This window comes from Natrix helvetica, assembly GCF_964273705.1.
Source record: "Natrix helvetica genome assembly, chromosome: Z".
Taxonomy (NCBI): domain Eukaryota; kingdom Metazoa; phylum Chordata; class Lepidosauria; order Squamata; family Natricidae; genus Natrix; species Natrix helvetica.
The window spans coordinates 94,752,983-94,776,925 of NC_138554.1; the positions used below are offsets into that span (position 1 = coordinate 94,752,983).

Below are 23,943 nucleotides of genomic sequence, written 5' to 3' on the forward strand. Positions count from 1 at the left end.
AGACTCACGAACCATTTCCATTCAGCTACATCCACCTAACGCTTATTTACGTAGCAAATCCAAAGCCTCATGAACGTTTGCTAGGACGGAGAGCCGGAAGGGTCAAAAGTTTAGGCGAACTCAAGCAAAAGAAGAAGGGATTTGTAGACATGCTCTGTAGCACATAATACAGATAACAAAGGCGGAGAACAAGAGGTTGCGCATGCGCCCTCTCATTCCAGTTGCGCCGCGACAGCCAATCAGGAGAAGCAGCGGAGACTTTCGAACAAGCGGGAAGCGAAGCTTTGGAGGGGAGAAGTTGAAAACAGTAGTAAAGAGCTAACGGCCGTAGAGTCCCCGACTTGCCGCGTGCTTGTATCTCTGCAGTGAAGAAAAAGGCTGTTGGGGGAAAGAACACGAGCCGTGCGCCCAAAGGGATGTTGAGTTGAGTTCGATTTTCTTAAAGACGCGGGCGGTCCCTCGGGCATGCGGGCAGTGGTTGCGAAGGGCACAGTCGGAAGGGAACGGAGGTAATAGGTAAACATCCCGCCCCATTAAGAGCAGATCTTAAAATAAACGGGCTGTCGCTTAGAATTGTCTCCTTGCTCAGTGATCGTTAAAACTGCTTTATAAATTCAATGGAACTATGCTCATGTGCAATCCCAGGTATACCAATTCAAGTTCCTTTGAATTGAATGGGGGGCGGTTTGCCCTAGTGAGATGCCTATATTGTTTTACAGCTTTTGGTATTTGTACAACTATTTCATGGAATGCAGTTCACATTTTGCATTTGCATTATGATTTTTTGTTGTTGTGTACCTATATTATTGCAGAAGTCACTTGATTAAAGTAATAATTCCTGAACAAGAAAGATTTTTATTCAGTTTTGTGCCTGACAAAATGAAGCTGTCTTAATGTATCAAGAATGTATAACATTGATCGTTTCTGTATTTTAAGAAATCTAAAAATCTGTGATTTGATCTTTTTCATTCATGTGCATGTGACTTTTTTCTTCACAAACAATTATAACATATTCCTGTGTCATACCTGCTAGTCATCTGATCTAGTGAGGCTGTTAGAATATAATTTGTATTTTACTTTATAATATAATTTATTTGAGGATTTTTATTAATGCTCAGAAACCACACTCATTTTGCTTTCTTTAAGATCTGTTAGCCTTCTTACTTTTTACTGTTCATAGGCCTTGAAAGTTGCTTACCCAGGGAAATGAAACAAGATATATATTCCTAGAATAGCTTTGCATTTGATAAACATATCTTCAGAAAATTTAGAGGCCCAGTCATGGGACCAGTACAGGTAATCCTTGACTTGCAACCACAATTGAGCTCAAAATTTATATTACTGAGACAGTTGTTAAGTGAATTTTCCCCATTTTATGATTTTTCTTGCCACAGTTTTTAAGTGAATCGCTGTTAGTAACATGATTGTTAAGTGAATCTTGTGTTTCCTTTTATTTTATGTCAGAAGGTTACAAAAGGGGGTCATATGACTCCAGGACACTGCAACTGTCATAAATATGAGCTAATTGCTAAACATCTGAATTTTGATCATGTGGGGATGCTGCAACAGACTTAAGTGTGAAAAACAGTCATAAGTCTCTTTTTTCAGTGCTGTTGTAACTTTGAACGGTCACTAAATGAATTGTTGTAAGTCGTATTGTAAAGGAAGGGCTGGTTTATATAAAGTGTTGTGAAAGAAGTGGGGTCTTTGACCATCCACCTAATTAATACCTTTCTGTCATCGATCTTAGAGTGAAGAACTTAATAGAATCACAGATCTGGAAGGCGCCTTGGAGGTCTTCCAGTTTAATCCTCTTCTCAAGCAGAAGACCTTATGACAATTTTAGACAAATGTATGTCCAATGTCTTCTTAAAGCCTTCAGTAATGGAGCACCTATAACTTCTGGACGCAAGCCATTCATTGTTCCCATTTACAGGAAATTTCTCCTTAGTTCTACATTGGTTCTCCTTGATTAGTTTCCATCTCTTACTTCCTTTCCTCCCATCAGGTACTTTAAAGAGCAGGTTGGACCCCTCTTCTTTGTGGCAGCCCCTCAAATATTAAAAGACTACTATCATGTTATTCTTAGTCTTCTTTTCAGTAGACTAGACATGCCCAATACTTGCAACCATTTTTCATGTTTTATCCTCCTATTCAATTTTGTTGCTCTTCTCTGCATTCTTCGTAGAGTCTCAACATCTTTTTTATATTGTGGTGGCCAAAACTGGATAAAATATTCCAAATGTGGCCTTACCAAGGCATAATAAAGCAATACCAACATTTTACATGATCTTGATTCTATCTCTTAATTCATCCTAGGACTGCATTGGCTTTTTTGGATGCTGCACACTGCTGTCTCATATTTAATTGGTCATTTATTAGGACACCTGGATTCCTCACAGTTATTGCTGGTGGACCAGGTGCCACCTATTCTGTACCTGTACCTTTGGTTTTTCTTGCCTAAATGTAAAACATTACTATTCTTATCACTGAATTTTGTTTTGTTAGCTAGGGTCCAGTGTTCAAGTCTGTCGAGATCCTTTTGGATCTTGAGTCTATCTTCTCAGATCTTGGCTATTTCTGCCAGATTGGTGCCATCTGTTAATTTGATGAGTTTCCCTTCTATCCCTTCAACTAAATCATTTATGAAGATGTTGAAAAGTACTGAGACAGACCCTTAAGGTATTCCACTGTGTACTTCTTTCCATGTAGATATACCATAGTTGCATTGAGAACTGCACGTTGAATATGGTTTGTCAGCCACTTATGGATCCATCTTATGGTGATACTTCTATTCCACATTTTTCTAACTTGTCAAGAAGTAGATTGTGGCTTACTTTGTCAAATGCTTTATTGAAGTTCAAGTATACTGTAGCCACAGCATTTTGCTGGTTCACTAATTTAGTTACTTTGTCAAAGAATACAATAAGATTTGTTTGGGATGATTTGCTTTTGGCAAACCTATGTTAGCTACTAGTTATAACTTTGCTTGCCTCTAGGTGTTCACAGACATGTTGCTTAATTATCTTTTCCAGGATCTTCTCAGGTGTTGATGTCAGGTCTATAGTTTCTTGGATCCATTTTCCAGTTCTCTGGTAGTTCCCCATTGCTCCAGGATCTTTGAAAGATGGTTCGGGGGCTCCAAGATCACGATTGCCATCTCCTTTAGAACTTTGGAATGTAATCTATCTGGTCCTGGTGATTTGAACCCTTCCAATATGGACAGATGTTGTCTTCCCCCCTTTTATTTTTCCTATTTTAACTTGTACTCCTAGACAATCTTCTGAGATTCTGCTTTTGATAGATTGGGCTGTTTCTTCATTTCGTGTGAAGACAGATGCAAAGAATAAATTAAGTAGCTCTACTTTCTCCCTCCTGCCCATCACTTCCTTGCTAACTTCTCCCATTTGTGAACCATTTGTTTCCTTTACCTTTTTCTTGATTTTTACATGCTGAAAGAAACATTTTTTTATTATTTTTGATATTTCTTGCAGGTCTTATTTCATTCTCAATCTTGGTTTTCCTGACTTCATCTTTGCAGATTCAGACTATGCACTGACATTCTGCCTTAGTTATGTATCCTTTTTTCCATTTTTTTTTACTTTTTGTCTTTCAGTTTATCAGCTAATTCTTTGTGCAGCTAATGCTGGTTTCTTCTTGGATTTCTTATTTTTCTTTTTCAGTAGTATTGTGCTAGTCTTAAGACATGTAATTGAACTTAATTCATGTAATTACCTGTTTTCTCGATCCCAGTTCAGAAACAAATTTGCTAAGGAATAAACTATCTCAGTAATTTTGGTGAGCCAGCCAATGCCCTGAATTCACCTGTAGGGTTGAGTCTCAGAATAGTCAACCTCTGCTGTTATTGGACCATTTGGTCACAGAATGATGTCTTTCTGGTGACTCATCCTGAAAGGTAATACAGAGAATTTTAGTCTTGAGCCAAACAGTTGCAGGAATTAAATCATTTTATAGTTTATAGGTACCTGTGAAATTATTTTTATTCCTTGTGAATGTCCATGTGAGTGATAACTTTTGCTGATAAATTTGTCTATTGATCAAAGCTGTGTGGATTCCAGGCTCCCTCAAATGTCTCCTAACCCTTGTAGATAATGAATAGAGAACTCTGGATTATGAAGGGGAGCAGTGAGATACACATGCTTCAATAGGGCATCAAAAGGTTGTATGACAAAATCATACCTGGGCAGATTAGAGAGCTAAATTGTCAAGGGTCTGAATCAGGGGAATCTGCGCTGGACCAGTTAGGAAGTTTCCAGGAGTTTAGATGTATTCCAAAAGCTGATATATAGATTTTCACAAATTAGGGCAGAATCTTCAACTCCTTCGTTGAGGAAATGTTTATTAGCTTGGGATAAGGGACAATTTCCTATCTACCGTGTTTCCCTGAAAATAAGTCATGCCCTGCTAATAAGCCCAATCGGGCTTTTCAGAGCATGCACCATAATAAGCCCTCCCCTGAAATATTTAAGTGCATGCGCAACCAGTCCCCGCCATTAACACTGTACCACCTACCGGCTTCCGGGTCAAAAAGAGGGCTCACGGCAAAAACAGCGGCAGGCCAGCAATGTGATCAACCCCTCCTGCCTTTCCTTCTCGTGCAAAAAAACACCGCCCACCCCAACGGCAAAGGCAGCCTGCCTGGTTCCCTTCCTCGCGTTCCTCGCCATTGTGCTCAGGGAAGCGGCTGGTGAAAAAAAAACTTCTCACGAGTTCAATCAAACATCTTGAAATCGCGAGAAGGGTTTTTTTTTTTTTACCAGGGGCTTCCCTGAATACAATGTCGAGGAATGCAACAAAGCTAGAAAGGTAAGAGGCGCGCCCCGCGGACCAGCACCGCCCACTTTGCCTCAATGGTAAAGGCAGCCTGCCTGGTTCCTTTCCCCGCCGTCCCTTTAACGAGGGGCGGCAGGGGGGGGGAGAAGCGAGGCATGCCTCTTAACTTTCCAGCTCCGTTCCGTTCCTCGCTCTTTCGCCGTTTGAATCCCCTTGTAAAAAAAACCTCATGAGTTCAACTCGCAAGATTTTTTTTACAAGGGGATTCAATGAGCGAAAGGGCGAGGAACGCGACGAAGCTGGAAAGATAAGAGGTGTACCTCACAGCCCAACACCGCCCACCTCGCCTCAATGGTAAAGGCAGCCTGGCTGGTTCCCTTCCCCGCCATCCCTTTAACGAGGGGCGGCAGGGGGGGGGGAGAAGCGAGGCATGCCTCTTAACTTTCCAGCTCCGTTCCGTTCCTCGTCCTTTCGCCGATTGAATCCCCTTGTAAAAAAACCTCATGAGTTCAACTCGCAAGATTTTTTTTACAAAGGGATTCAATGAGCGAAAGGGCAAGGAACTCTGGTAGCGCTAGGACATGCATCGCGCTTCTCCCCCCCCACACCTCTCACCCCTCACTAAAGGGATGGCGGGGAAGGGAACCAGCCAGGCTGCCTTTACTGTTGGGGCGAGGAGGGCGGTGTTGGGCTGTGAGGTACACCTCTTATCTTTCCAGCTTCGTCGTGTTCCTCGCCCTTTCTCCCATTGAATCCCCTTGTAAAAAAACCTCGCAAGTTGAACTAATGAGATTTTTTTTATAAAGGGATTCAATGAGCGAAAGGGCGAGGAACGCGACAAAGCTGGAAAGATAAGAGGTGTACCTCACAGCCCAACACCGCCCACCTCGCCCCAATGGTAAAGGCAGCCTGGCTGGTTCCCTTCCCCGCCATCCCTTTAACGAGGGGTGGCAGGTGGGGGGGGAGAAGCGAGGCATGCCTCTTAACTTTCCAGCTCCGTTCCGTTCCTCGCCCTTTTGCCGATTGAATCCCCTTGTAAAAAAACCTCATGAGTTCAACTCGCAAGATTTTTTTTACAAAGGGATTCAATGAGCGAAAGGGCAAGGAACGCGTCAAGCGTTTTCTGAAAGGGGCAGCTAATCTCAGGCCTACCCCCATTCATAGGTTCCCTACATGGGATTTGCCCCTGATGCTTCGGGCACTGACGGGTTCTCCGTTTGAGCCTCTCCGGTCCGTTCATCTGAGACTCTTGTCCCTTAAGGTGTTTTTTCTGGTGGCTATTACGTCAGCCCGGCGTATTTCAGAGCTAGGCGCCCTTTCTTCCATGGATGATCTTTGCCATTTTCACCAAGGTAGGGTGGTTCTTCGTCTTGACCCCACCTTTCTTCCAAAGGTTAACACTCCGTTTCATAGGGCGCAGGAGGTCATCCTCCCTGACTTTTGTCCGGGTTCATCTTGTGACAGGGAGAGGCTCTGGCACCATTTAGACATGTGTCGTGCCCTGCGCATCTACCTCCGACGGACCGCGGGGATTCGCAAATTGGAGGCACTATTTGTCTCTTTCCAACCCGGGACGTTGGGGGACAGGGTGTCGTCAGCGACCATTGGCCGTTGGCTGCGGCAGGCCATCGTGTAGGCCCACTGGGCGGCAGGTCATCCCATCCCCTCGGGAATAACGGCCCACTCCACTAGGAGTGCCGCAACCACGGCAGCATGGGCCACTAGGGCCCCTTTTGAGGATATTTGTCGGGCGGCGACTTGGGCGTCCCCGATACTCTTCATCTGGCATTACAGGCTGGATTCGTTTTCCTCGGCGGAGCCTTCGTTTGGTCGGAGGGTCCTGCAGAGGGTTGTAGCGGATCCTCCCCTTGGGCCGTAGTTATTTGTTGTTTTCCCTCCCTGAGACGGAGCTTGGGTATGTCCCACGTGTGACCACTCCCTCTCCCCCACTGGAAAAACACTGTTGGTCTTACCTGAACATTTCTTTTAAGGGGGGAAGAGGGAGTGGTCACAACCCGCCCTGATCATGATGAGGGGCCGGGGGGGGGGTTCCAGGGGGCGGGTTGTTGTGTGTTTTTGGAGTATTTAAGAAGTTTACTCTCAGTCTTTGGACCAATCAGGCTTTGTGACCACTCCCGCTCCCCCTCTTAAAAGACACGTTCAGGTAAGACCAACGTTCTTTATGGAATAGATTCAAGCAGTAATGTAATCTAGCCAAGTTTGAGTACTTTCCACTATGATAATTTTTTAAAACAAGATTTGCAATATCATCATATCAATCACCTCATATATAGATATTGGACAAAATTATTAGAGTTTTTTGTTTGTTTTTAAGAAAAAATATTCTAAATGCTCTTTTATTAGATATCACCCTACTTGCCATATGAGCAACATCATGGCATACAACCACATCATAGCATCTTTATTTAAAAATCCCAATGAATGACAATCAATTCAGAATTGACACTACATATTTTCCTTTCAAGTTTCTGGTTAAAATGAAAAGCAGAGGAGACCCTTTGATTTTATTTATTTTAAATATTTCTTTGCTGGTTGATTAGAAATTTTCTTTCCTCATTGGAAGAGAGAAAATTAAATTTTCACTATGTTTTACAAAGAGATTTGTTACATATAACAAATGGACGACTAGGTTTAACACTGACTAGAAATTTGGGGCTTGCCTGAATTTGCTGTAAGAAGCAGGTTAGGAAGAGGATTTTTTAAAATGTTAAGTACCTATTTTTGTTTGAAAGTATACATATATGTTTATGTAGTTGTAAAGGGAAATAATAGTTTGCGTATGCCTATGCATGTGTGTATAATACATGAATATTTTGGGCTGAAAGGAGAAAGTTTGAGGGAGAAAATGTGAGACTGACCTTTTAAAGAATTAAATCTCGTCAGTAAATGAATGCTTGGAATTTTGAACTTTTCATCTTTCTGTGAATAATTGGACTTAAGATTTGGATTTAATGGTACTATGTGTATAGATATTTGTAATTGCTATAATTGTGTAGGTTTTGTTATGTTTATATAAAATGAATGTTGAGATGGTTTTTCTGTTTGCTGTTTATCATGTAATTTTCATAGTTTGGCACTTATGCAACAATGATGATGATATAATATACTTTATTAGTCAATAGACCATGTCAAACGTAAGCATCAGTCACAGTAAAATACAATGTTGAGATAATTTACAGTGAAATGGGATAAAATAGCTATAGTGAGATAAAATAGAATAAAATATGGTAAGTATAATATGATGATAAAAACTTTTGATAAAACACCCAAAAGAGGGTGGAAATGTTGGTGTGTTTTATAGACTAAATATGGCCAGTTTTGGCTTCCCGAAATCCCATCCCATATGTCTGATTTTGGCAAAAAGGGTGTGTGCAGAAGGTTTGGAAGGCCTGTAGAGTGCTCCTGAGGGCTGGGGAGAACAAATATGACATGCCGGGGGGGGGGGGCAAAAACTGGCCCGTTTTTTTAAAAAAATGTGGCACACAGAGGGTTTTGGAGGCCTGCAGAGTGTTCCTGGGGGCTGAGAGCAAAAACGGCACTCCTGGGGAGTTTGGGAGGCCAAAAAATGTGGCACACAGAGGGTTTTGGAGGCCTGTAGAGGAGTCCTGGGGGCTGGAGAGAGCAAAAACCGGATGCGCAGAGGCCAAAAACTATTTTTTCTCTTGTTTTTCTCTTTGAAATCTTGGTGCATCTTATAGTCCGAAAAATGCAGTAGTATAAGATACAATAGAAGAACATAACTATTAATTAAATGATCAACTGCATCAAATATAGATATAACTCATACCAAAATGCAAATAAAAAGAAAAGAAAACTTCATAATATATTCACCCTTACAGTTAATTCCAATCTGATCAAGATATTCTGTCCATTTTGAGACAGCTATTGAAATGAAGATGTACATGTTCGCTCCCAGCAGTAAGATTGTTTCTCATAGTTGCCCCAATATATTTCAGTTTTTAAATAAGGGTCTAAATAAGAGGTACTTTCTGGAGAGTAGAACTTGCATTTGCTATCAATTGCTGCTCATCTTACTATAGAGCAGCGGTTCTCAAATAGTGGGGCGCGCCCCCCTGGGGAGGCGCGAGGCTCCGTAAAGGGGGGCGCGAAGGCTCCCTTTCCATCTGGGTGCAACAGCGGCGAAGGCGTGGGCGAGGCATAATATATCCCGCCTGGAAGTGGCAGCACTTCGGACTGTGGATTTTCATTGGAGCCGCGGGCTGGAGCTGTGCAAGAAGCCTGCTCGGGCGGGGGTGGGAGGGAGGGAAGCATGGGACCGCCCGTCTTCGCCACTGCGTAGCTCGCCTCCCCGCCAGCAGCTCCACCGCCAGCATTCCATCTGGAAGCGGAAGCGCAACAGCCGCTGTTGGGGAAGGGACAAAGGGGCGGCGGTCGCCCGATCTTGCCACCGCCACCCCTTCGCCCCTGGTAACGGCGACTGTTGTGCTGCTGCTTCCAGCTGGGATGCTGGAGGAGCTGCTGGCAGGGAGGGAGGGAAGAAGGGGAGGAGGGAGTAAGGATAGACAAGCAAGAGGGAAAGAGGAAAGAAAGCAGGAGGGCAGAAGGGAGGTGGAAGGAAGGAAAGAAAAGCAGACACGCCGGAGGGAAAGAGGAAAGAAGGCAAGCAGGCAGGAAGGAGGGAAGAATGGAACTGGAAGGGAGGCAGGGAAGGAGGGAGGGAGAAAGGAAGGATAGGAGGATAGGGAAAGAGGAAAGAAGGCAGGCAGGCAGAAGGAAGGGAGGTGCAAGGAAGGAATGAAGCATAGATAAGCAGGAGGGAAAGAAGGCAGGCAGGCAGGAGGAAAGAGGAAGGAGGGAACTGGAAGGGAGACAGGAAGGAAGGGAAGGAGGAAGGGAGGGTGGAAGGAAGGATAGACAAGTAAGAGGGAAAGAGGAAAGAAAGCATGTGACTACGGTGGGAGACGAGGAAAGACCGGTGTGCTATGTTATGCAGTTATAACAATTTTATAGACAAATGATACTATTTACAGTCGCACGGGGGGGGGGGCGAAATGTTTTCTTCTTCCTAGGGGGGGCATGACAGAAAATAATTGAGAAGCACTGCTATAGAGTAACTGTGATGCTTGCAGTATTAAAAATAAATCTATGAATAAAACAAAACTCAAAATACAAAATATGATAGCTAAAAGATAGGGAGAGAGGGAATACGATGAGCAGAGAGAAAGTGGAGTATATTGATCTATAAACCATCTACAATCTGAAGACAGTTCCTCAAGTCAACTGCAGCCACCTTATGGAAAATATTGCTCTGGGTTCCCCAGGCCTTCTGGCAGAACCAGGCTTTCAGCGTCTTCTGGAAGAGTATTAGAGTGTGGGGGGGGGCACTCTAGTCTCTGGGGGAATGATATTCAAGAGAGAGGGAGCCACCACAGAGAAGGCCTTCTGGGTCCTACCAGGTGTATCTCAGGAATGGAACCCGCAACATTCTCTGCCTCCCTGCTCTGATGGGTTGGGTAGATGTGACCGGCAAGAGATGGTCCCTCAGATAATCTGGTCCCAAGCCATTAAGGGCTATAAAGGTGACAACCAGCACCTTTAATTGCACCCAGAAGCAAATCGGCAACCAATGCAGCTTCCGCAGGAGAGATGGTGCATGTGCACACTGAGGTCTGCAGAAAACCATGTGGGCTGCTGCATTTTGCACCAACTGGAGCTTCAAGATCCTCTTCATGGGCAGCCCCATATAGAGCACGTTGCAATAGTCAAGATGGAAAGTGACTAGGGCATGAGTGACTGAGTAGGGACTGTTGGTCCAGGAAAGGGCATATAATGTGCACATCCCGCAGTTATACAAAGGCCACAACTTCCACTTGCTCTTCGAGCAGGTGTCGTGAGTCCAGGAAAATCCCTAGATTATGCACAGGTTCTGTTTGGGGTAGTGCCACTCCATCCAAGACCAAAGGTGGCAATTCTTGAGCCAACGAACCCCAAACCCAGATCCACTTGGTCTAGCAAGAATTTTGTTTCAATTCATTGCTCCCCATCTAGCCCCTAATAGCCTCTAGGCACTGTGAGAGGGAGGAAACGGCATCACTTAACTCACCATGGGCCAAGACATACAGCTGAGTATCAGCATATTGGTGATACCTCAATTGGTATACAAAACTTTGCCCCCTAGAATTTGTAAGTTACATTTGCATACCGAGTTTAATACCTGTATATCAGCTAAGTTTCTTTTGTGGTCCTTAAAGAACCATAAAGATAATAGGGAATGAAATTTGGAAATGTTCAGATTACTAATATGATTTTGTGCAAAAGGCCCCAACCTCACATTAAAATCTCCCAAAACATTTTTTTGAATTTAGTTCTACCAAGATTTGTTCTAAATTCACCCATAAGCCAGATAAATATTATGTGTGAGTATGTACACATCTAACATCACAATCATTGAGGTCTTGTATGGGAATTTAACAGCTAATCAAAAAACATGAAGAGGTGTGCCTGGTCATTTTTATCTTTCCATTCCAGTTCTTCCTTGATCAATATGGCCAGACTCCCTATTGCCCAGTGTTTCTCTTTTATTTTCCATGCTAGGGTTATCCATGACTTAAAAGCCAGTTATTGTAATTTGTTCATGGCTGGCTGTTAACCATGTTTTTGATATTGCAATCAGACCAAGACCAAACACAAATTTAGGAAGATTATACAGTTTATTTTTCTACCGTGCTAGATTCCATACTGATATAGATATCATTGATCATTCTTGTAGGGAACAAAAAGAAGAGTTAATTAGGTGGATTGTTATGTGTCCTGTCTTTGTACTTAGTATTAAATGGGAAGTATTGGAATTTTGATTTGAGATACATGGATTGCTTTGGTCATTAAAAGCAATGGATAAAAACATTGCTGATTAACTGAAATAATGATTGTTTTGGGAAAGGCTTTTGCTTGTGTCTTGTTTCTGTGGTGTGATATTTAGTGTTGGGGAAAGTGTGTAAACTAATCAGTTACAAGAAAGGAGAGAATGCAAGGAGAGCCACCTGTTCCTGGCATTGTTGTCCCATAAAGTTGGGTCCTTTTATCTGGCATGCAGGCCTAACAAACTATACCAGATAGCTGAAAAGGAAAAGTAAACTTTTATTTGCAATTAAAAGGACTATCTAGAAGCAAATTCCAATTGAGCACATTCCAATTTATAGTGAACACCTTCTTATATAGTTTTGAAAAGTATATATCATCATGAATCAATCATGGGAACACATTATAAACCAATAATTAAGAACAACATCAACATACATCTTCAGTGCAATAGCAACACAGTTTAGCTAAAGGTTACAAAGTAGCTATGACCTTTATCTTATCCGTGGCCTTCCTCCTTACTAAAAACATTCCTAACCAACTTGGTGCCAAGGTCTTGCTCATCACCTTAATGGTTAGGCATTCCTGAGTAGGAGACAGATGGTCTGGTCAAATTGGTTCTAATTTCTGCTCAACAAAGCAGTTGAACTCCATGGCAACATGTTTTAAATAATAAGCAGTATTTTAATACATGAATAACAAATAGTTTATTAATAAATAAATACAATTGGATTAAACTTAAGTGATTTGGGTTATCTTATCATGTTTCATTTCACCCAGTGTCAAAATTTGCAGGGTTACATAAGCCAGAGAAATTTATGAAGAATATATTAAAATTTAGACTGCTAAATAGACTATCAGCCTGATTGGGGAAAGGCAGAAAATATAATTAGAAGATTGTTGCTCAACCAACATTATCTTATGATTTCTTTTTAAAAGGTTGGCAAAATTTTGACCACATGAAGACATCGGGAAGGGACGAAATTGAGTACACAACATATTGTGAGTCCAATGACTAATAAGAACAATATAACACAAAATAAAGCTTTTAGCAATCTAAAATTTGGTATCCCAGAATTTTAAAAAAAGATCATCATTGTGTGTATTGCTTATTACTCTGTGCAGAATAAACATACTATAAGCTAGATGGCATTTTCATTTTTCTTCAGCAGCTGTAAACACCTCAAGGGCCCCATTTTACTGTTGCTAGGACATCAGCAATTGTGTTCAAGGACTTCACAATAGAAGTCGTCGTGGCTCTAATAATCTACAAAAATTAGTGCAACATATATAATAGGCTCAAAATATCCATTTAAAAAAATAAAAAGTCAATGTTAATATCAGATTTACACATTTATTCTTACCAGTTTACTTTTCTTTTTTCTTTTTGCAAATGTAAATCCATCCTGACCTTTTAAAGTATTATTTTTCAGCCAATCTATCTCTTTTACCTGGGAAATCAAAGCTGTTTCCAGAATTAGCTGGGTAAGTTGACCTTTTTTCTCAATGGACGTACCGCTGTCTCCTTATAATGGACAGTATGAAATCTGGATCTGTTTCATGTCAAACACCTGCATTCCCTTTACTGCCAAACTAAACCTGGAAGCAATTTGGGCATCATCTAGAGCAGGGGTGTCAAACTCATGTTATCACAGCGGTGTTACATGACGTATTGGGACATTTTTTCCCCTTCACTAAACTCGGCATGGGCATGACCAGCGAGTGACGCATCAGGCCCGCACGGCACAAGTTTGACAGCCCTGAGCTAGAGGTCTGAAGATCTAGCCCAATTGCCTTTATAGTGTCCCGAGTAGGCACTTATATATTAAAACCAAAATATGCGCATCCGTGGACATTAATACTATTTACAAAGAGAGGGCAAAGATCTCCTAATGTGATTGCTTAGTCTACTAACTGCCTGTCCCACAAATATAATGATCCTCAAATTACTATTTTTTTCAATATTTAATAGTGATAACTTTTATATATAACTTTCTGTTATATATATATACACGTTTTCCATTTAACAAAGTAGAGGTTGTGCTAACCCTGACTTCATTTTTCCTTTTAAATAAAAACAGTATTGCACAATTTAACAGAAAAATAACCCTCTTTAATTTTATTTCTAAAATTAAAATTTATAAACCTGGGAAGAAAAAAAAAAGTGCATTGGCACAATAATTTATTCAGTGTTTAGACTGATTGTATAGTCAAAAGTTGTTGGGAAAAAATTCAATTAGACTGGCAATTCTATCAAACATTGCCTCTATTTTTTTCTCTATTTTTAATCTTGTGCCATGTTCATAGATAAATAAAATTCAATAAACTCCTCCTAATAACCCATTTAATGTGTAAAAAATAAAAAGGAACTTGCACTGTCTGGCCATTGGACTGCCTATCCTAGAATAAAATATAAGGTTCCAACTCCCCCTTTTGCTCTTTGCCCAAGTTGTGGGCGAAGCAAATTGCCTTGAAAAGATTAAAAAAATCATCCTGGACTACTATCTGATCCAGAGTGGCCTTGTGTGTCTCGCCAGGCAACTGGCTTAATTTTAACATTGATGCTAATGATTGGATCAGGATTAATTCAGTAATTTTTATTTTAAATGTTATCCAGGCTAACTTGTCTCTTGCACTTGGACATCAAAATGTGTTTCAGGGGGAAAGAGTTGTTCAGTATAACCAATCAACACAGCTGCTTGTAGATGGCCTCTCCTAAATACATAAGAACTGTCCACATTCCTGCTTTATCTGTTCTTTAGTTTCTCTAGAAATAGCATTTTTACATTCTGATGTTTAGGAAAAAAGGGGGGGGAAAGAACAAAATAAATATGTTTAGGATATATTGGATTTTACTTCCAGTTGTATAAAAAGTTTCACAAGGTTCCTTGTGTACAAAATTCTACGCATCCTGATAATCAGTATAAATATTCAAAGGCAGGTTTGAATTTCTGGGCTGAGGTTTCTGGGGGACAAAGAGTTAATTTCCATAACCTTTTTGTCGGGGTGGAGGAAATACCACCTAATCCATTGCTAAAAGAAAAAGGTTTAATTAGCATTTTTCTGCTGGTCTAACAAGTAGCATTTTCACATTTAAAACTGCTAAAAATTTTCATGTCTTTCTCTTATATTTCCATTTTGATGGGGGGGGGGGAAACAGGAATTGTCCCCCGCCCCCTTTCCCCTTCTTTTCTCTTTATTAGTTTATTATTTTTTATCCTACCTTTATTCATATTTTTTTATTTGATTTGTGTTCCTCCCATCTCATCTAGAGGCAACTTTGGGCTTCTTACAAACACTAAGCATAAGTATAATTAATGCAAGGCTGCTAACATACCTAATAACTCCTTCCACTTTTTCTCACAACAACCTTGCGAGGTGGGTTGTGCTGAGAGAGAGAGACTGGCTCAAAGTCACCTAGGAGTTTTTCATGCCTAAGGCAGAAATCATCCTCTCCTGGCTTCTAGACCAGCAGCAACAATTGCAACCATTGGTATCTGTTGTGGCCCAGCAGCGGCCGGCTGAGCTGTTGGTGGACTCTGACAGCGATGACCATTATGGGACTGCTCTGGAGGATGAGGAAGACTCTGGAGAGTGTTTGGAGTCAGAGCAGGAACTAGAGAGCCTGTTGGCCACCAGGTGGCATCTGAGTCAAGGAGCAGTGAGGAGGAACAGAGAGAGGTTGTCCCTGATGTGCGTGTGCATAGAGCTGAGAGGAGAAGGGAGCAGCTATGGAGAAGACATCATAGAAGGAAATAGGGACAGCTGGTTACTGTTGTGGCCTCTCCCAAAGAGTTTATAGGTGGAGCGACAGGAGGGGAATCTTTTGCAGGAAACAACAGTTCATTTTACTAGCCGTTGAGAAGTCTAATCTTGGTTTCTTGAAGATAGCATTCTAGGCTCCTAGCCAAGAGGTGGCTTTATCTCCGTAATTAGTTGTGGCAGACAGTCAAGCCTGTGTCTGCATATTCATTAGAATCACGGGACAGAACAGGTATCTATAGGGTTTCTGCGATTTCCCCCCCTCCAAAATTCTTTTGGCTGGCGTTTTCCTTTTAAACATTTCTTTCTTCTAGACGCAGCCTTTAGCATCAGAGCTCAGTCCCATAGATATCAGCTTAATCATTATTTAATTATCCTCTCCTTGCATTCTACGTAACATTTTCTTTTCTTTGGGGAATGTAAAAAAATTATCAGAACTATGGCAATTGGGCTGACAATGTTTACAAATACAGAAAGGTTAAAAAGGTCCAGCTAAGATCTCTATCCCAGGAGGAGATCCTGCCTTAAAGGTAGCATGACAGAATATTCTGTTGGCTTAAGTGATTAGTACCAAAAATGGGAAAGTGAGAAGGCTTTAATAACCAGTCGTTTTCCCCTTTCCCCCTTTTTCAAATATTTGGCAATGATGAATTCACAGGCTGCTGTTTAACTAAATGAAGTGGAGGAACTGAAGCCTTTACGTGTCCTCCATGGATTTCTTAAGTAAATCCTGCTCTAGAAGGTATTGTGGGCACAGTGAATATATATTTTACATCATCTTTCTTCCCCCTCTCCCCAAAAGAACTCAAAAACATCTCAACATACACAGTTATTCCATTTGATCATTTGTCATCAAAGACAACTGCCAATGTAACAATAATTGCAATTGCAAAATAGTTTCAGCAGATAATCGAACCACAGGAAATTGCTCCTCCCTCCTGCAGGAATGGTACTGAACCAAAGAAAAAAATTCACATATCGTATATGTGTAACAAAGGCAATACAATAATATTATATTCACAGACAGTGTAACAAAGACTATTATAAAATGGTATAATATTCCAAAAGCTCATTTCACAGCCATCTTCCAAAGAATGTCATGACTAAAGATTTACACAGAAAAAGCTCCATTTGGTCTTAATTAAAGCAAATCTTTTCCGATTTCTTATGATGCATCCAAGAGGGCTACATTCTCGGATCTTGCTCTATAATCCTCCCACTTACCATTCAATGCCATGGGTTGCTTCCTATTTTCCCTCTGGTCCCAAACATCCCAGACATTCCTGGTCTTGGTGCCCAGATGCTGAGATCTTGTCAGGCCTGCTCCAATGATCAGATAATAGGGATGGATTTTATACCTGTTTCCAAATGTTCCAGGGGTACTCCCTGATAAAGATTGAGAATACAGACTTTGAGAATACAGACTTTCCCATCATCTTTGGCCCTCCTTCGACACTCCTTGAACATAACAACTTTGAGTCTCTGATGTCATCATCATGCTAGGCCAAACATCCATCTCCACTTTATTCAGTGATTGCTCATAGGCATGCAGCCTTCTACTCAAAGTAGTATTGGAGCACATGGATCTGTCAGCCTCATCCCCCCCGGAAAATTCCGATCACAGTATAAATAGATTTGCTGTGGTGTTGGATAGACAGCCCAGAGATCCAACCACGAATTTAATAAAAATAAATTCATACACTTTTCAGTCATTTTACTTTATAGCTACTGGTATGTGTTGTTGGGCAACATTTCCGGATCAGTTCAGCAGAACCAAACGACCCAGAATTGTCCTAGAAACCACACCAGATAGCTGGAAAGGAAAAGAAAACTTTAATTTGCAAATCAAAGGACTACTTGGAAGTAAGTTTCAAATGGACACACTTGGGCTTGGAGTGGATCCCCTCTTATGCAATGAAACACATCCCCATTATAAATCAGTTATTAAGAGCAACATCATACATATATCTTCAGGGGTCATAGTAACACAATTCAGTTAAAGGTTGCTACCTAAAAACTACAAAGTAAGCCCTATATTTTTCCATAACCTTCCTTCTTACTAAAAACATTTCTAAGGAACTTGATACCAGGGTCTTGCCCATCACCATATTGCTTAGGAAATCCTGTTCTTCGGGACCATTTTGTTGTATACCTTTATTACTGGAATTGGAGAACCCAGGCAATTGTGGTAGGTGAGCTGCCTTATGGTCCATGCTAGGGTATATAATCAGGCGCATAAGTTTCCAAAGAAGGTCCCTGTTTGTCAAATCAAATGCTGCACTGAGATCTATAAAAGTTGTAAACAGATTACTGGCCTTTAACTGTTTATTTTTCTATTAGATGACATAAAATGAAGCAGTTATCAGTAGTGGAGTGAGCTGACCTAAAAGCACTTTGCTTTTGAGGAAGCAAGGCCTTTTTCATTACTCATTTCTCAATCTTATATAAAAAATACTTGTCATACAGTTTTGCTACAATGTCAATTAAGCTAATTAGTTTATAATTTGAAGGATCAGCCCTTTTTTGTAAATGAGAATCAAAATAGACATTTCAAGTAATGTCAATGTGACATTTAAATAACTTTGGGGATAGAAGACCTCAGGGATTGTTGAGCATCAGGATCTGAATAAGTTCTCTCTTGTTCAGTCACCAGAGAGTATTGTGGAGTGGAGTTACAGGTGTCCTCTTGATCATTTTGTGGGTCCTCTAGTCCATTAATCCATTTCGGGCATAAATAATTGGCTCTAATATTTTTCCCATATGGAGGCAGGTATATGGGTGTCCAAGGATAATCCCCACAATAGTCCTACAAATGAGTGCCAGAAAAGAATTAAGTGGGTTTTTGTTTATCTCTAAATATAACAAGAGAGGGAACAAATGAGACTTTATGCACTTAATAGTTTTCTTGTACTGTTATCTAAGAGATAACATGGCAACATAATTATTACTTGATGAATAGTTCAATTTGTAAAAGTTGAGGATACTTTGGGTGGAAAAGTAACAACATTTAGTGGAAAGGTAACAGCTTTAAGTGCACCTTTGTGTATAGTCATGCTGGCCACATGACCAAGGAAAGTGTCTTTGGACAATGCTGTCTCCCTTGGTTAAGAAATGGAGATGATCACCACTCTCTAGAGTTGGACACAACTGGACAGGGGAAACCTTTACCTTTTACATACACACACACACACACACACACACACACCACACATCTTAACTGATGGTATTAATAGCAAAAGCATTTAGGCTGGTATTAAATCAATAATTTGATTCTAGGCCTTGGGGGTTTGTATTTGTTTTAATTTATATATCAATATCACAGACCCCAAGATAATTAAAATGGTAAAAGGTGACCTCAGATAGGCTTCCAATTTATAGCTAGGATTTGTGTCTCTGTAACTTTAAGGAAGCTGTATTTTAGAATGCTCCTTTTTATATTTGATTTCTTTTTAGAAAACTTCATGTTTGAGTTATAGGAAAGGAACATAGTGTTTTTAAAATACTATTGCCATATCACATGTACATTGCAGAAGATAAATATGGATGTTTAATTACAGAGTTGCTTTCCATGATCTCACTGATATTAGAAGTGCATAAAAGAAAACACATCTAAGTTTTCCAGTGGGGGAGAGGGAGTGGTCACGTGTGGGTATTCTCAAAGACTGAGAGCAAACTCTTAAATACTCCTGCCTTCTCATTCCTTCCCAGTTTCCTCTCAGTCTGTTAGTCCAATCACTGTTTGAGATAGTTTGTTAAGAAAAAGGTACTTTAAAAATATTTTTCTTGAAAATTGGCTTGGTGATTCAGTTTAATTGGTAACTCTAAATTCTGTTAAATTCTAAATTAAACAGCTGCGGCCCAAAGGGACAGTCTTTTCTGCCTCGGGCGGTTTTGGGGGGGGGGCGTGGGGCAATCTTCCTCCCCTCCGCGGGCTTGGAGCTCTAGCCCGATCCCCGGGCTGCGGGGGTGCCAAGCTCCATAGGGCGGCTGTTTTAGTAGCCCGGACTTTCCGGCTGCGTGGGGGAGAGCCGGGCTTCACAGGAGGAATTTGATACGGAGAAGCAGAGGCCTCGGCGGGGGAGGGGGTGCGCTTTGCTGCGCGGGGCCCTGTGAGGCTTTAGGAAGCTGCCTTGGCTCTGGACCCTCCGAGGGGGCGAGAGGCTTTTTGGCCGGCGGCCATTTTGGAGAGCCACGTGCGCAGAGCTAGGCCTCAACTCGGGCAGCTATTTTGAGGAGGCCTTGCTCTACAGGCCCTGATCTACCGGCAGCTCTTTCAGGCCCTGATCTACCACAGATCCTTCAGGCCCCGATCTACCACAGACCCTTCAGGCCCTGATCTACCACAGATCCTTCAGGCTCCGATCTACCGGCAGCTCTTTCAGGCCCTGATCTACCACAGGTCCTTCAGGCCCCGATCTACTGGCATCTTCTTCAGGCCCAGGTTCCGGCGCGGCCTACAGAGGCCTCATTTCTTCGCCCGAGCTTCAGGATACGTAAGTGGGGCGATGGAGGAGGGGTCAGAAATTCCCCAGGGTCAAGTGCAGACCCCTTTGGAGGGGAGCGGAGGCCTGGGGCTGGCATCTGAACCCAGGGATCCCCCAACCAGGCCTGTGGCCTCTAGTCGGCCTTCAAGGTCATCTACAGGAGAGGAGGACAGGAGGCACAGGGCCTTGGAGAAAACTTTTGCCAGGGCTGAGAGGCAGGCCAGGGCGTCTGGGCCTGTTTCCCCCAGCAGGTCCAGATCCCCACACAGGCCTGCCTCAGCTCGTTCCTCCCTCAAAGGATTCAGCCCTTCTTCTCCTTCAGTTTCCCCTGCCAGGTCACACAGCCATTCCAGGAGAAGAGAGTGTGATTCTCCTTCGGTCTCCCTGGGTTCGAGGAGGGACAGCTCTGATGATCCCCTGGAGGGTTCCTCTAGAGACCACCGTTATGGCCATAGGCTGGCACCACGTGGTCCCAGGCATTCTGATAAGGACATGGATGATTTGGAGAATCTGCCTATAGGGATTCAAAAACTCATTGCTGCTGCCATATCACGGGGCATTGCCCAGCGAGATAAGGGAACTCACTCCTCCAGGTCTAAAGGAGGGGTGGGCCGATCCCATTATAGGGCTCCCTCCCCCTCCCTTGTCAGTGAGGGGTCAATCTTGGGGGAGGAGAAACCCCTGGACATGGGGTTTTCGGAGGATGAGGATGCTGCGCCCCCTGATTCTCAATTCTCGGGCCTTTTTCCTCCTGCCATTTTCAAACCTCTCTTGAACAAGGCTAGAAAGACTACCAAAATTGGGACTGGGGATCCCACTGTGCCACCTCCTAGGGATCCCGATATGGCCATGTTTTCCAACACGGCCACCAACAAGGAGGAAATTCCGGCTCCCCCTTTGTTTATGGAAGTGCTCACGAACCAGTGGGCACATGCGTCTAATTTCTCTAACCCGGGGAGCAGTGATCGCAGGTTTTATAATGTGGAAAAGACTTTTGCACAGGCCCTTCATTTGCCTACCATTGACACCCCGATAGCTACACTGGTGGCTTCCTCACCAGTGGTGTCCGGGGATGCAGCTGACAAATTGAAGCCGGAGGATAAGCGAGCAGAGCTTACCTTGAGAAAAAATTTCAATGCCACGGCCTGGGCCATTAAGTCTGCTGCGGCAGCGTCTTACTTCAACTGCACCACGGTCATGTGGCTCCACAAACTCCAGGAGCGCATTCCGATCCAAGACGAGCGGCTTTACCAGGATCTCACTAAGATCTTAGCTGCCTCACAGTTCTCCGCCGACGCGACCTTGGACACGGTCAAGTTTGCGTCTAGTGCCCTGGCCACCTCAGTTACCTCACGCCGCCTGTTGTGGCTTCGTAACTGGCAGATGGATAACAAGGCCAAGTGGGACTTGGCGGCGGCTCCCTTCAAGGGCCCGAACCTGTTTGGGGAGGCTCTCGACCCGATTTTGGTCAAGAATAAAGATAAGAAGAAGGTCCTGCCATCCAAGGACAAGAAGACTGAGTCTAGGTCTCATCCTTATCGTAGGCAGTCTTATAGAGGCTCTAACTATGACCGTGGCCAGCGTTTCTCCTCTTTCAGGTCGGACAGGCAGTTCCCTAGGTCGTCCTTCCAGGACCGGAACAGGTATCAGCAGCTGTCCCAGCGGCCCTTTCAAGGCGGAGGCGGTCGTCCCTTCCGCAGAGGGAAATGACTCGAACCCGAGTCGTCCCATAGGCGGCCGCCTGTCCCATTATGCGGATCAGTGGGACGCGATCACGTCAGATCCTTGGGTCAGATCCACGGTTCGCCTCAGTCTCAGGTTAGAATTTCTCTCCATCCCTCCAAATCTCTTCGGGTCATTCCCTCCGTCTCGGAGCCTGGAGCGCCGTCGCCTGATGGATCAGGCGATCCGTCACCTGCTCGATATTCGGGCGGTGGAGGTCGTTCCCCCACTGGAACGGGGCCGGGGCCACTATTCAAATCTGTTCGTGGTCCCGAAGAGTTCGGGGGGCTGGAGAGCCATTCTAGACCTCAAGCGTCTGAACCAGTATCTGGTATACAGGCGTTTCAAGATGTCCTCCCTCAAGTCTATCCTTCAGAACATCAGGAAGGGGGACTTCTTAGCGTCAGTGGACCTGACGGAGGCCTACCTTCATATCCCCATTCACCCAGAGCACCGCAGGTTTCTGAGGTTTTCCCACGGGAATTGTCACTACCAGTACAGGGCACTCCCCTTCGGGCTAGCTTCGGCCCCCCGGACGTTCACGAAGGTCCTGACGGCATTGGCGGCTCACCTGCGGTCGGTTCCGGTGAGACTCCAATGCTACCTGGACGATGTCCTGGTTCAAGCAGGTTCGCTTCCCCAGGCAGTCTCGGACTTACGACGCACCATCCGGTGTCTTCAAACCTTGGGGTTTTCGGTCAACTTCCCCAAGAGTCATCTCTCCCCCTCCAGGCGCATTCTTCATCTGGGGACTCTCATAGATTCCGAGTCAGGGGTGGTCAAACCTTCCCAAGACCGGCAGAAAAGTCTGCAACAGCTGGCAAGAAAGGTTCACGCAAGTCGGTCAGTTTCTGTCCTCACCTTGTCACAGTTACTCGACAAGATGGTGTCTTGCATAGGGATCGTTCCGTGGGCCAGACTTCATCTTCAGCCTCTTCAATGGGAGCTCATTCCATTCCAGAGGGGACGGCTGAGCAACTCCCTTCGGCTTCTGCGTCCCTCAGTGGGGGTGCGGGCCTCCCTCAGGTGGTGGATGTCCCCGGCAGTGCAGAGGGGTTGTTCCTTCTGGGAACCGGAGAGGGTGTCGGTGACCACAGATGCGAGTCTCTTTGGGTGGGGGGCCCTGGCGGGCTCCCACCTGGCCCAGGGCAGGTGGTCGGCTTCGGATCTCCGACACAACATTAATTGGTTGGAGTTGAAGGCGGCGCATCTAGCCCTGCAGCATTTCCGGCCCTCGGTGGACGGCCGCCATGTGCTCCTCCTGACGGACAATGTGGCCGCCAAGGCCCACATAAACCGCCGGGGGGGACCCATTCCCCGGCCCTCTGGTTGGAGGCCCTCCAGCTTGGGGCCTGGGCAGAGAGACACCTGGCATCCTTGATCTCGGAACACATCTCCGGCCTGGAAAATCACCAGGCAGATTGGTTGAGCTGGGCGACACTGGACAACGGCGAGTGGCAGCTTCACCCGTCTTGTTTCGGAGGATCTGCCAGAGGTTCGGCACCCCTCTGGTGGATCTGTTCGCCACCCCGGCGAATGCACAGCTACCATGCTTTTTCTCCAGATATCAGACCCGGGGGGCGGAGGCCTCGGACACCCTCCGATGCAGATGGCTGGCGGGCCTTCTCTATGCCTTCCCTCCAATCCCCCTGATTCAGGGGACAGTCAGAAAGGTGATGGTAGAGAGGGCGCTGGTTATCGTGGTGGCCCCCCATTGGCCCAGAAGACCTTGGTTCGTGGACCTCGTCCAACTCTCGGTAGCCCTGCTGTGGAGGATTCCACAGGAGGAGGTGGTTCTGCGGCAAGGGGTCCTTCTTCATCCGGAACCTCAGTGGCTCCATCTAACCGCTTGGTTATTGAATGGAGACTGTTAAGGGCGGCTAGCCTGTCTGACGGTGTCATTCACACCATTGAGGCGGCTAGGCGTCCGTCTACCAGGATTTACAATTCCACCTGGGCGTCTTTTGTCAGGTGGTGCGCTCCGCTTGGGGTTTTCCCTGAGCAGGCGACCATTCCACAAGTTCTAGACTTCCTGCAAGGGGGTTTAGAGAAGGGGTTGGCGGTTAACACCCTGCATCGCCAGGTTGCGGCCTTGTCTTCTGTGTTAGGGGGTGGCAGTTCTTCCTCCCTTTCTCAAGTTCCTTTGATCAAGCGTTTTCTGAAAGGGGCGGCTAACCTACGGCCAGCACCTATTCATAGGTTCCCTTCTTGGGATTTTCCCCTTGTCCTCCGTGCTCTGACGGGTTCTCCCTTCGAACCTCTTCGTTCTGTTCATCTCAGGCTGCTGTCCCTTAAAGTTGCTTTTCTGGTAGCCATTACTTCAGCGAGATGCATCTCGGAG

At 44.2% G+C, this 23,943-nt stretch overlaps 1 protein-coding gene across 6 annotated transcripts in view; it reads left to right on the forward strand.

The window, feature by feature from the left end:
• The first annotated feature begins 217 nt into the window (after nt 1-217).
• The window catches only part of SGO1 (shugoshin 1), a 35,952-nt gene continuing 12,226 nt past the window's right edge, over nt 218-23,943 (forward strand). Inside the window, exons 1-3 of one of the 6 annotated variants that reach the window (XM_081971646.1) lie at nt 218-509; nt 12,574-12,636; nt 13,068-13,119. The gene's annotated coding sequence lies outside the window, so the exon portion shown is untranslated. The remainder of the gene's footprint in view (nt 510-12,573; nt 12,637-13,067; nt 13,120-23,943) is intronic. The other 5 variants (XM_081971649.1, XM_081971647.1, XM_081971648.1 and 2 more) reach the window with 5 other exon arrangements.